This window comes from Furipterus horrens, unplaced genomic scaffold (genome assembly GCF_987537825.1).
Source record: "Furipterus horrens unplaced genomic scaffold, mFurHor1.1.pri manual_scaffold_10, whole genome shotgun sequence".
Lineage (NCBI taxonomy): Eukaryota > Metazoa > Chordata > Mammalia > Chiroptera > Furipteridae > Furipterus > Furipterus horrens.
This window is the reverse complement of record NW_028327180.1, coordinates 14,202,202-14,215,914: the sequence shown is the minus strand read 5'-3', so window position 1 is coordinate 14,215,914 and position 13,713 is coordinate 14,202,202.

Here is a 13,713-nt window from a genome sequence, read left to right as displayed (position 1 = left end):
GCCGGTGACCTTTCTGATAAACCAATTGAGTTTTTCCTGAACAAGCACAAAATAATACTTCCTAATAGGAAATTGATAAATTCTGTCATTTAAAGGTGGAGAAGAGACCAAAACTAAAGAAACGTTATTCAAAATTGTACACCCACATGCACAAATAGACGTCATGCTCCTGCTAAAAGTTTATAAATCCAGCTGTAAGGTTAATGGATAATTACCATGCTCCGGAAGAAACTTCAGCTACTAGGAGTTTCATAATCAATGTGGACTGTTGTACATCATGTAATATTAATGGCATACAGCACAGAAGGGTAACGTCTGTCGTGAGTGTGTGCTAGCAGGTATTTGGCTCACTCTGGGAAAGAGTCTCCCATGTGCAGCGTCAGTCAACACTTGGCAGAAATGTGCAGAAATATATGAAAGGGAAATGCTCAGTGACATATTGGTTAGTGTATGGCTCCAGCCACATGCTAGAGGAGATTTCTCACGTAGTTAGCAATTATTTTGTGAGCCATGATGTAGACTGGAAAGACTGCCAGCAACAGTAATGCATTCAGTGAGGAGGTGTTTACTAATTTGGAAAAAAATCTTTGTCCGTTTACCCATTGTGTCACCCCCAGAACATCATTGGTGAAAGTAGCTAATACACTCAGATTGCAGTCAACGAGTGAGTGTGTCTTTTAAGCACGTTTCATGCAAACTTGGCAATAAGTAAAAGCCTTCTGGTCCACACAGAAGTATACCATTTCTCGAGGTGAAAGTGTTTCCACAAGCTTTGAAAATTAGGGATGAGACCCACAACCAAATTTACTCTACCCAGCAAAGCTATCATTTAGAATGGAAGGACAGATGAAGTGCTTCCCAGACAAGGTAAAGCTAAAGGAGTTCATCAGCACCAAGCCATTATTATATGAAATGTTAAAGGGACTTATTTAAGAAAAGGAAGGTCGAAACTATGAACATTAAAATGACAACAAACTCACAACTGTCAACAACTGTATCTAAAAAATAAAAACAAAATCCAACTAAGCAAACCAGAACAGGAACAGAATCATAGGCATGGGGATCATTTGGAGGGTTATCAGCTGGAAAGCAGAAGGGGGAGAAATGGGGGGATGGTGCAGGGATTAAGAAGCATAATTGGTTGGTACAAAATAGACAGGGGGAAGTTAAGAATAACCTAGGAAAGGGTGAAGCCAAAGAACTTATATGCACAACCCATGGTCATGAACTAAGGAGGGTGGGACTGCTGGAGGGAAGAGGGGTACTGGGCAGAGGGCAACAAAGGGAAAAGAAATTGGAACAACTGTAACAGCATAATCAATAAAATATATTTAAATAAAATAAAATGTGGTCACTTAAAAAAAATAAAATTAGGGATGAGACAAAACATTTCTTCGTGATACTAGTACTGCCAATTTTTAAAAGTAGTTTTTTAAAGTAGCTTAATTTCAATAATAAAGTCTATATTTTAGTAGCCTCTCTCTCTCATGTCAAAGTATAAATTTTATCATTTTAAATATTGTGGCTATTAGAATTTCTTAAGACCAAACTATGGTATAAATATCTTAACAAACAAGTTTGATTTTAACTTTCAATTTTTTTCATTCATTGGAGAAATCCAAGACATTATGGAATATACTTATATGTCATATCCCCCCAAAATAAATAAAAAGAAATTAATTCAAATGTCCCCAATACTAGAGAAACGCTTATCAGAGCCGAGTGAAATCGAAGTGGAGTAGGACCCCACTTAGCATCATCTCTGAGTTTGAAACAGAGAATTCCACGTATTGTGGCATGTCTGTTTTCTTCTAGTGCCTGACTTAGTGCTGAGAGAGGACTGGGTACACATTTGAGTCATGTATTTAGAATTATCAGACAGAGTCCTGAACAACTTGGCCAATCCTAATGGCCAATAATCATGATAAGGGCTTTCTATATCAGTAGAAACTGAGTCAAGGAAAGACTGACCAGATGTGGGCTCTAACCGGGACCTCAAGCTGTCGATCTCTTAGAAGGTTCCAGAAACCTTGGTGAAAGATTATAAACAATATCATCCTTTTCACTGATATGAAGTATTAATAATCATTATTAATTGAAAACTATTTTGTTTTGGAGGAGCCTGGAAAACATTATGCTAAGTGAAATAAGCCTGACACAAAAGGACAAAGATTGTATGATTCCACTTATATAAACGACTTAGAATAATCAGCTTCATAGAGACAGAAAGTAAAATAGGACTTACCAGAGATGTGAGGGTAGGGGACAGTCTTGAGGGATTGAGCCCTTAATCTGTGAGGTCTTATTCCATCACGAGGTTAGTGTCAGAATGGAGTTAAATTATAGGACATCCAGCTGGTGTCAGAGAATTACTTGGTGGTGGGAAGAAAGCCCAACTGGTATCAGAATTAAAGAAATCCTTTATCTTGTTATTTCTTTGCTTCTTACCCATGTTTTATGGTAAACACTGCAGGTTATCAGTGGCTCAATTGCTATCAAATTATTTAACACTCTTTGTTACATAGTCTGTTCAAAGTAACATGTATTGTTTTTTCTGATTAGAAAAGCAATGCAATCTTACTGGAGAAAAACTGGACAGCGCAGATCAGCCACAAGAGTAAAATAAAATACCCATGATCCTACTGTCTAGGGGCAATCGCTGTTAACAACTTCTAGGTATCAATTCAGCGCTCTTCTTATTATAAATTTATACACATTTACCTACTACAAAGAAACCAGACCATTCAGCACATATTGTTTTTTTTAAATCTAATTTTAAGTTAACAGTCTACCACAAACTTCTTCCCATGCCAATAAATATTCATCCACATGCGATTTTTAATGGTTAAAAATTCCACATTTGTAAATATACACATATATTAAAATGCAGTCCTGAACTATTGGCATAGACCTCGCAGGTTCAGGAAACTCATCAGTGCCTTCATCCATTTTCTCTCTTCTGCGTGGCACTTTAATGCAATTTTTAAAAAAGGATTTGGTCATCCCTTCCTAATCCTTCTCCAGCTGCATTTTGACTCTCAGATGTAGCCACAGCTGATCAAGTTTATGTGTGTCGCTAACATATTTGCCCGTAATATATATATATATATATATATATATATATATATATATATATATATATATATATAGTTCTTAGCTGAATCCTGAAAAATGCCTCTAATTTCTAGCGACACCTGTTAGCCGCTCACGTGTGTTTATTTATGCACTGATTGCCGCCTCACGGTGCACTGAGGACTATAAATGGTGTTTAGCAGCTGAAGCGCAAAGGCATTTAATATAGAAAATGGGGAAAAGCACAGAACTTCTTCCAGGAAAGGAATTAAAGGAATTTGGCTTTCAAATTGAAATCAGTAGAGAACACTCCTCTCTCCCACAGACGATGCTACCTAAGTGTTTCCATGTGCCTCCCAAACCCAAGTTGTAATTATGTTCCTATAGCCAAGGCTCTCAGAGATGCAAAAGGGTTGAGGACCGCATTCTGCTGCAGGACCACTGTGTCCCAGACAGGAAAGAATGCGTCAGTGAAAGGGAGGCCTTTCTCCTTGAGCCTTTTTCTGTGACCCCCAGGGAAGCTGCCCCTAATCCTCTCAGTCAGTCTCCTCTCACTGCCTCAGTAGCGCTCAAAGTAGAGCAACATGACCTTGAGTTCAGCTGCACTACACCTGAGTCCTCACTCTGTCCGTGGGGAGAGGCGCAGATCTTCTGGTGAACTAGCAGATGCCCTTAAAGCTGAGGACCAGCTGGGCCACCAACTCAAAGCTCCTGAAGGCTAGAGGGTTGATTTCAAAGTAGAAATTAAAATTGTGAATATAATCAGGGATACTTTGAAATTAAAAATTAAAAGATGGAAGTGTATATATATATATATATATATATATATATATATATTTAAATATATAGGCAATTGATTCACTGAGAGATAGTATTGTTTTGAAACCAGAAGCATTTCTAATTAAGTACAAGAATAAGCACAAACTAATCAAGGATTAAACATCACATGCTTTGAGAAACAAAGCTAGCAAAATTTTAAAATTTATTTTGGTTCAGTGGTCATATGTAAGTTTCCCCTTTCAATTTGTCAAATCTGCCAGGCCATTTCTAAGGCTATTTCTATGGACTTAGAAAATACATTTTGTGTTTTCCCAAAGGCTTTTATTAACAATAAGTAAACTATACACTCTAGGAATATACTGTCTGAAATAAGATAGTATATATCCATAAAATAAGACTAGAATCCTATAAAAAACAAACAGTAGCTCTTAAGATATTGAAACATGATATCTGAACTAAAGCATTCAACTGAAGGGATGGACGATAAAGATGAATAAATCTCACAAAAGAAAATCGGTATTGCTTTCCTAGAGCTGCCGTAACAAATTACCGCACATGTAGCGACTTAAAACAACACAGATTTATTATGGCACATATCTGGAGGTCAGAAGTCCAAAATGGGTCTTCCCGAAAAAGAAAAGGTCCCAAAGCTTTCAGTGGAAAAGAAGCAACAGGTCATCTTTGAAAGACAGACAATCAGACAGCCCTTGGGTTTTCAGCAGCAATCCTCAATAGCAAGGAACAACCCCACCAGTGCCTTCAAAGTCCTTGGGGCACATTATATTCAACCTGGAGTTCTGTTCCCAAACTGTCCATCAAGGGGGACAGCAAACTGTATCACAGTTTCTCAATGTTAACCTTCATTGTTTTCTTAGAAGAAGTAACTTTTAGCTGTGCTTCAACAAAATGAGATATAAAGCAATAAAGAGGTTGATTCAGAATCCAGGAAACATAAATTTAACCTATGAGATTAGGGAAGGTAAAACCAGGGGAAGTGTCTGTTTGGGCCTAGAGAGTGACTTCTGTGGATTGGAGGGGGGAGGGGAACAGCTCCATGAGGGACGGATGCAGAGAAAGAAAAGAAAAGACTCAATATATGATAGAGACAATTAATAAAAGTCGAAGTTGTGATAAAGGAACAGAAGGGTGGAAGGAGAAAATCAGAACCAGTTAGAGATGACAGAAGATGGATAGATGAATGGATGGATACACGGAATGACTGATTACAGGAATTGGCTCACATGATCATGGGGGCTGACTCTGCTAGTCCGAAATCCATAGGTGAGGTTATCAGAGAGGGAGGATCATGGCAGGCTTGAACCCACAGGCAGAAGCTGTAATCTACAGGTGGAATTGCTTCTTTCACGCGGAAGGAAACTTCAGCCCACCCACTGTCATCAGCCTTACTTAGAATCAGCTGACTAGGGACTTTAATTAAAAAATCTTCAAAATCCCTTTACAGCAACACCTGCCTTAAGTTTAGGAACAGGACTCCAGCCAAGCAACTTGATGTATCAAAAAACTCATTACATGTAGGCAAAAGAAAAGGAATCAGAAAGTACAAGAAAAACAAACAAACAAAAAAGTCCCATTATCAGAAAGCTATGGTCCAAATAAAAAGCAAACTAAAATTAAATGTTATATTGATTACATGGTAGAACACAGCAAGAAAAATCCATTTGAACTTGACTCTAGAAGCATCTTCCACTGAGGGACGCACATGTGACACTGGAACCACAGACGGCGGGTGAGCTGAGCTCAACCCTTGGCTCTGTATGGATACTATTTCCATATTTATGATCATGAAAATGCTGTGTATTGGCACAGAATACTTAGCATCAACCAGTGGGCCAATCACAGGAGACCTGACTCTGTTTAAGGCACGCAGTGGAAATGCCATCACCTTTGACATTGTACAAACAGAGGTTCGGGTTACAAGGTCCGGAGAAGTCAAGGGCACACTGACGGAGCAAGAACCACTGGGGAAAGGCAAGAAGGGGATGTGGGAGCCATATAAGTTCGCTAAAACCCCCGTCACAGGAGGGAATCAATAAACGAGGTCTAACATCGATAAATCAAGAAATAGAAGCGGAAGCTTGTTGTTTAGAGCTATGGAGATCAACAACAACAGAAAGCCACACAGAAAACAATAACACGTGCAACAATGGTTGCCTCGGGGCAGCAAAATCACGGAAAGGGGAGAGCAGGATTTTTACTCTGCAATTGTAAGACCTTCCATACTCTTTGTTAATTAATCATGTGCATGCTGAATTTATTTTAAAATAATTTTTTTAAACCATTGTGTTTGTAAACAAAAATTTTAAACAAAAACAAAGGACCCTGTGAGATATGTAAAAGATGAAAAGCAGACGAAAGAGCGCTGCCGGAATCCTACTTCCCAAGCGAATCCAGGATCACCGCCCAGTCTTCTGCTGTGTTCTCAGTGGAGCCCCCCAGGGTTGCGGTTTGGGGGCCAGCGTTCAGCATGGCAGTGCGCATAGCTGGCTTGGAGATTAGGGAAGAATAGTAGAGAACTGGTCAAGAATAATGTAATAACATAGCAACAGACTCCTTAATATCACAGCGCATTTCTGCAACTGCCTGGTGTCTCAGGGCATCTACCTGCCTTCTGTCCGCTCCCACGTACAGTCAGTTCAGAGGAAACAGCGACTCGTCTACCGTGTGAAGGAACCTAGGGAAAGCGGGCGCTGTGGCCAGCGACCCCAATTCTATCTGAATGTAACCACACATGGCAACCCTGTGCCAAAGCTAGATGAAATCACGACTGTCGCCAGAAGCCATTCTCAATAACAGACGTTTGCCGAACAAATGCTAACACACAGGCATGATTAGAAGCTGGAGGGACGAGCTTCCAAGAGGAGCTTGGAAACGGCAGGGCAGCGGGCACCTCGGGTACCTTTGCAGGTGGAGGTGCAGGGGGAAGGCTGAGAAGGTTCAGTCAGGAAGAGGGGACGGGAGGGCCGACAGCAGGGAGCTGGCTGCGGCTCTCAGTCCTTCTGTTAGTCGTTCCCCCATCTGCTCTGGCTCCCCTCCTGCCTGGTGCTGCTTTCTTTGCCCCAGGCCCGAGCTTCCTGCCTCTGTCCTGGCCACTCCTGCTCCGCTGGGGCCTGTTCTGCATTTGCTGGTACACGCACCTGTCCCTCCTGGATGCAGAATGTTAATGCTTTATGTCTCTGTATTGTTAATGCTTTATGTCTCTGTATTTACGTAACGTTCCTATCATTGTCCTCCTGCCCTTTCTTACTCTGTGTTATAGTCTTTTTTTCTTTTTGGAAATTTGAGAGAGGCAGGACAGGTCTCCACTACCCTAAACACAGCCCTCCTTCCCAATGCCCCACCCCCTCCCCCCACGCACAAGCAAGCAGTCTCATAATGACAGTGATGTGTCTTCAAGCTCCTCCGCAACTGGGAGCTTTTTCTCCCTGTCTGCCCCCTGCCCCCAAACCCTTCTGAGTGAGCCTTTTCCAGCAGCAATCCCAGTTTTCAGTGTGTGGCCTTGGAAGAACCTCCTGTTCCCCTTCAGGATTATTTGAAAGCCAAGGAAGTGGTCCTCGATCCTGAGTGACAGACCTTTGCAGTCATGTTTCTCAGCAACTACACCGTGGTAGTAACTGGAGAGGGACGCCTTCCGCGGGAAACAAAGCCACCCAGGACCTCTCTTCATGCTCCCAAACCGAAGCGCCCGCTGTCTCATTTTCCAAAAGAGTAAACATGGAGTCAACACCAGAATTTTGCAGGGCACTCACTCATTTCCCACAGAGACAACCAAGTCCATAGTCCATTTACAAGAGTTCAGTAACTTGGCTCATCTATAAATAAAGCGACTCATGACCATTTTAGAAATAAAGAACCTAGGAAACTGTCATTTCAAAAGCTCCAACACAGCTCAGTCATTTTATTATAAAATTTACATTCTGACCTGCAGTACACATTTAAACCAAGTTTAAAAGTGTCTCCGAAGTGTGTGTGAAGGTAAAAATGAAAAGTATCAAACAGTACATCATCCTAGTCGTTGTATAACCCCGTGTAAGACAGAGATCAAATGTATTAATCACAGTACTTACCCCCCGTTCTAAAGTGGTACCGTTTGGTATGATACTTATTGGGGACATGGAATACTGCCATCCATTTAAGAAGCCTTTCTGAGGAAACTGCCAGAAGCATCAGACTTCTCTGATGGGGTGGCAGCGTGGCCAAGCAGTGGAATGATCCCTGGGGACTGGGTGCTGGACACAGCTATGTCGCTGGGTGCTGGGAGGCCTTGGACCCATTACCCAAGTGCTGGGCCCGTTGTAACCTTTTATTGGTCTCAGATGCTTTCGAGAATTTAACGAAAACTATGAGCCCACCCACCCGCCCCCTCCCCCCGGGGGAAACAGCCCAGCACACACACCCAACAGTTTCTGTGCAAATTCAGGGGTCAACCCCCCACCCCTAAAGCCCACATAGGGACCATCTGAGGACCTCTGGGCTACATGATCTTCCAGGTCTCTCAAGCTCTCTCCTCTGTGATTGTCAGCTCAGGGATAAACCAGGCTGGGCCACATCCCCCACTCGCACAAACCCCACTGTAGTGTTATGACCACACATGACCCTTGTTGAATTTAATGTTGTAAATATCCCCCTGCCTTCACACATCCCCTGCGGTTTTACTGAACGGTATTCTGAAGAGGTGGAAGGTATGAATATAAGGAAAAAAAACTCAGATCTCATTCTGACTCAGAGTGAGCCTTCCCTGTAAAAAAAGTGAAGAGTGGCCAACTCTAAAAAAATAAAAATGATATTTAATACAGCAGTTTTCCGGGATATCAGGGTATTCCAGCAGGAAGAGTCATAAAGCTTCAGGTGAAGTCACTCTTTCATTCAGACAAGCATTTTTCTGAGTGCCTATTAGTCCCCAAGCCGGCGTGTAGTGCTGCGGATCCCACGATAAAGGAGATACAGACCTGGAATCCACGGCGGGTGATGGGACAACTAGCGTGAGGCCATTAGACTAGAAATGGTTAGGGCTTAAAACGGGACTCTGTCGAGGGTGGCACGGAAGCACACTGAAAGGGACACCCTACGCTTCCTGCGACAGACAGCAGGAGGCTACCCAGAGAAAGGGATGCCTCAGATATATATATATATTTTAGAGAATCTTTTTTTTAAATTAATTATTTGTTTATTAATTTTTTTGTAGAGAGAGGGGAAAGGAGAAAGAGAGGGAGAGAAACATCACTGTGTGGTTGCCTCTCACTCGTGCCCCCAACTGGGGACCTGACGTGAAACCTAGTCATGTGTCCCGACTGGGAATTGAACCAGTGACACTTGGCTCGCAGGCCGACGCTCAATCCACTGAGCCACAGCAGCCAGGGCTAGATATTTTTGATGGGTTTGAATTTTCTAGGCAGCAGCAGCAGGACCTCTCAGGCAGAGGCGATGAGGGCAAGTGGTTGCCCTGAGTAAGGGTGACGTTTTCCAGTGTGACTGAAGCGGGGGACCTGTGTGGGGACACACTAGGAGATGGGGGGCAGCCAGACTATGAAGGATCACCACATGCTCTGCAAGGAGATGGCACTTCATGGATGTCAGTATTACATGTGTCGTGCAAGTTAAGAAGGACTCACTGGGGGATTTTCACCAGGGTAGAGAAAACGAGGGGAGGGTGTAGAGGGCGCATTGGAGGTGAGGGAGGGTGGAGGCAGGTGAATAAACACTCATTGCATGTCTCTCTTTGTATGCCGTTGATAGAAGTCTTACTCATCCAAGCTCTATGCTTACATGCCAATTTTCTATGCAGATCATTCGCCTTTTGGTAACCAACGTTTGCTGGGGGTCAGCTGACCTTTCATTACGATTTTTATCTTTAACCGCAGTTTGAGCAAGTTCTCACTCACACAAGCTGTTCTACTGCCCCAAATGCCCACAAACGTCTTTTAACCAAGACACACCACACTAATGGGAAAAGAAGAGCTTGTCAAATGCTGTGAATGTCCCATCAGTCGGCACTAGCCACCATGTGGGCTCAACAGGTAAACATTTTATTTCATCACGCAGAACTTCACAGCCTTATATGGTCCAGAATTATGGGTGTTATTTACATGTTATCACCAAGATGCTTTACCTGGCCTTACCTTATTTATTCTTTTACTCCGTGTATTGAAGAATAGGGATCATCCTGGGAAAGGGGGCACATGGAAGAGAGGCAGGCAGCAGGAGGGGAGGGCCCGGCGGGCTTCCCACACCACCGGGTGAGGCACCCACGCAATTACTCCATTCAGGGAAACACTGAAGTTTGTACATGCGTTTTAATGGGAATATTTAATGATTGATGACACTGGTTTTGGCCTCTGAACCAAAATTTTGGAACTAATTGTAGTCATTTGTCAAAGCAGGAGGATGAACTTTTTCATAAATTTCAAATTATTTCCCAACACGTACAGTATGATGATCACAACAATCTTATGACAGGAAAGTAGTAATTAATGTTTGGGCTGAAGAAAGGCCACACAGTGTGCTCATGAAAAACTACAGGTGAAGTCCATCAGTCAATAGTTATTGGTCACCTACAGAATAGGCACTGGGATTTTTCAGTTTAAAAATCACTTTTATATTTTCTAAGGAAATTTGATGGGTTCCATTTTCTAAATTTTAAAATTTCCTTTTTTTTTTTTTTTACAGCTTTATTGTGATATAACTTTCATATCACACAGCTTTAAGGTTTTTGAATTTGAAGGCAGTTACGGTGAATTCTCAATAGACATATATAAATTAAAAAGTAAATCACCCTGCCGGCTTAAGCAAACATAATAATTGCAACTACTGTTTATTGGGCACTGACCCAGGTGACAGGTATGACAAGTAGCACTTTACATAATGGTTCCGGATCTTCACAACATAGCTGAAGAATTCATCCCTCATTTTACAGAGAAAATCCGGCCTCCTGGGATCTGAAGATCATAGAGAGCCTCGGGGCGGGAATTCAGGGGCCAGACTTTGGATGCAGGTCTCTGACTCAAAGTCTCCCTTACTTCATCTTCCTCCCAGTCTCCTGAACGACAGGAGCTACAGTCTGGGATATATAGAGAAACCCTCCACCCATTTTAAAGATAGATCAATGGCACAATCATTGGGATTGTTTTTGTTTTTGAAATTTTATTTTACAATTACAGTCTACATGCAGTATTATTTTGTTTAGTTTCAGGTGTACAGCATAGTGGTTGGACGACATTTCCAGTACACACCTGGCCCCATACATAGTTATTACAATATTACTGACTGTATTCCTTATGCAGTACTTTACATCCCTGTGACTGTTTTCTAACTACCAATCTTACTCTCTCATCCCTTCACTTCTTTCACCCAGGTCCCCAACCCCACTCTCTTCTGGCAGCCATCAGTCCATTCTCTGTATCTATGAGTCTGTTTCTGTTATGTTTGTTCGTCTATATTGTTCTTTAAATTGCACATATAATTGAAATCATATGGTATTTGTCCTTCTCTGATTTTTTTCACTTAGTTTAATACCCTCTGGGTCCATCTTTTCTTATGGTGAGTAGGGACTGGCATCTTGACGGTTCAAATTTTAAAGCGTTTTACTGACATATGGGAATTAGCTTCAGAGACATTTCTTAGTGGTGTTACATTTAATGGCTCGTGCTAAAGTAGAATTATATATCCTACAAAGGTTAAGTTGGCCTTTCTTGTCTCCTTCCTTTCAAAAGGACCTATGCTAATTGAAGTTTCTAAATATATTTAGGCAAGTGCAGGGGTGGAGTAGGAAAATTGGTAGGGATGTGAGTTAATGGCTTTTACTAGATACAATGGCGTTATTAATATACGGTGACTGGCGATGGTAGAGCCTTCTGTGTATTTAGGCAGACACCCAGGGCAGAGCGGCTGCCAGGCCACCCAGTGAGACCTCAGACGCTTCCTGAAGTAGAATAGGAGCTTTCCACGGCCGACCAGACGGGAGAAAATTACTCGACCAAAAGAAGTCCTTACCCACGAAGGGATAAACAAGAATTCGGAACGTGGACTCCCACAGACAGACAATAGTGAACGCCGTGGCGAAGGCGTCCACTGGGTGAGAACGTCCAGTCGGGTGTCTCTTCCGCACACAAAGGCCAATGCGTGTGCAAGTGAGAGCTGGAAAAGAGCTGGCATCCTCTGGCCTTTCGCAGCGCTCGGAGACCGGTGTCGGGGGGTTCGTCCGGGTCTGAGCTCAGGTGTGGCGAACACCCAAGGGAGAGTAACCCAGGACGGAACCGGGAATCAAGAGATGTCCTGCTGAGCAGCTGGTCTGTAAATTAGAGGGGGCTTCGGGAGTCATGTAAATTAAAAAAATCAACATTTGTAAGCACCCTGAAAAGCACAATGACTTAGTAAATAGGATAAAACTTGCAGTATAGTTACATCAAGATTCTTGTTGGAAGCCTCAGGGGAAAATGGATAAGATTTATGTTTTATGAACATTTGCTATGCTGCACACTGGGAATTCTTTTTTCTTTTATCAACAAATTCTTACTAGGTTTCGAATCATCTACCATATCCTTAAGATACAGGGAACTCTCCCACCTCCATGTAGTGAAAGCTCACTAGGCCTGTATTTATGAAGCCCCCTCTGCCATCATCACGGTAGCCACGCCGCTAGGAAGTGCTCACCGAGTGCCTGGCTCTGTCCCAAGCATTTAGTGTGCCTCACACCATCACACAGCCTATGAGGGAAAGCGTGGTTGTATTTTCCCACTTTACAGAGAATGAGACCGAAGTTCAGACAAAACTCACGTGCGTCAGATGACACAGCTAGAAAGTGGGGAAGCCAGCAGAAAAACTGGTACCGAGATCCAGAACTACCACGGCTGCCTGGCAGGAGAATATAGTGGAGGGAACTCCCGTGTCCGTCTGATCCAAGACCAAGGGGAAGAAGATTTTTCTCCCCCTTGTTCTCACAGGGTGTGTCTAGTCCTAACGGGTCACAGCTGCTGAATTTTAAGTTTTTCTTTTCTATAATGTTCCCTTTTCAAACTTATTCTAGGTTTAGGGATCAAGGGAGCTGTGCTACTTTTATTTCTTTACAGCTCACGGGGGTGGGGGAGGCGTTGACAAATTGTTAAGCTGTTTTACAACCTATTCCTTAGAGAAGTCACTCCCGCACGTTGAACTTAACAGGGCCCTGACTTCTCATTATGGTGCTCTGTCTAGACAGGAACAGACGATGGACAATGTCCTCACAGTTGCTGGCACTGAGCTCTCAGATCTGTCCAAGGTTTTTGGTCCCAGCACGCAGAAACCCAGGCCTGAGGGTCCCCTACAGCATCCTCCTTGGGAACAACTGTCTTTGAACCCACTTAAGAATTAGAAAACCATACCTGTTACACAGTCCCCAGACTCAATAAAAAATGGACTTTTCAGTAAACTGCATATAATCTGTACAATCCCCGATTCACCCTGAACAAAAAATGTATTTGTAACAAAGGAACCGATGAAGACTGTGGCCACCAGTCCATCTCCTATGTTGAGGAAGACATCATAGTAATCAAATGTAAATGCAGTACAATAATTTGCAAAGCACTTGGCCAATTACCTCTTTTTAGTAAGTCCTGCTAGAGTAAGAAAACGCTGTAGACCCAGTGCAGGCAGTAAATGAAACATATTCTGTTAAGAAATGCCTCCTGCTTCTCAGTGAGTCAGCTGGTACTGCATCAACCCAGAACACACCCAAATGTCCCTGGAGCTGGAAGTAGGCAAGCAGTTTTCAGCGATCTGCTCTTCTGCACCCACTGCTAGAATTCCGTGCTTTTGGGGAGTGGAGGAGTCTGCCCCCGCATCCTAAAGCAGCTAGGATGGCCACATTCT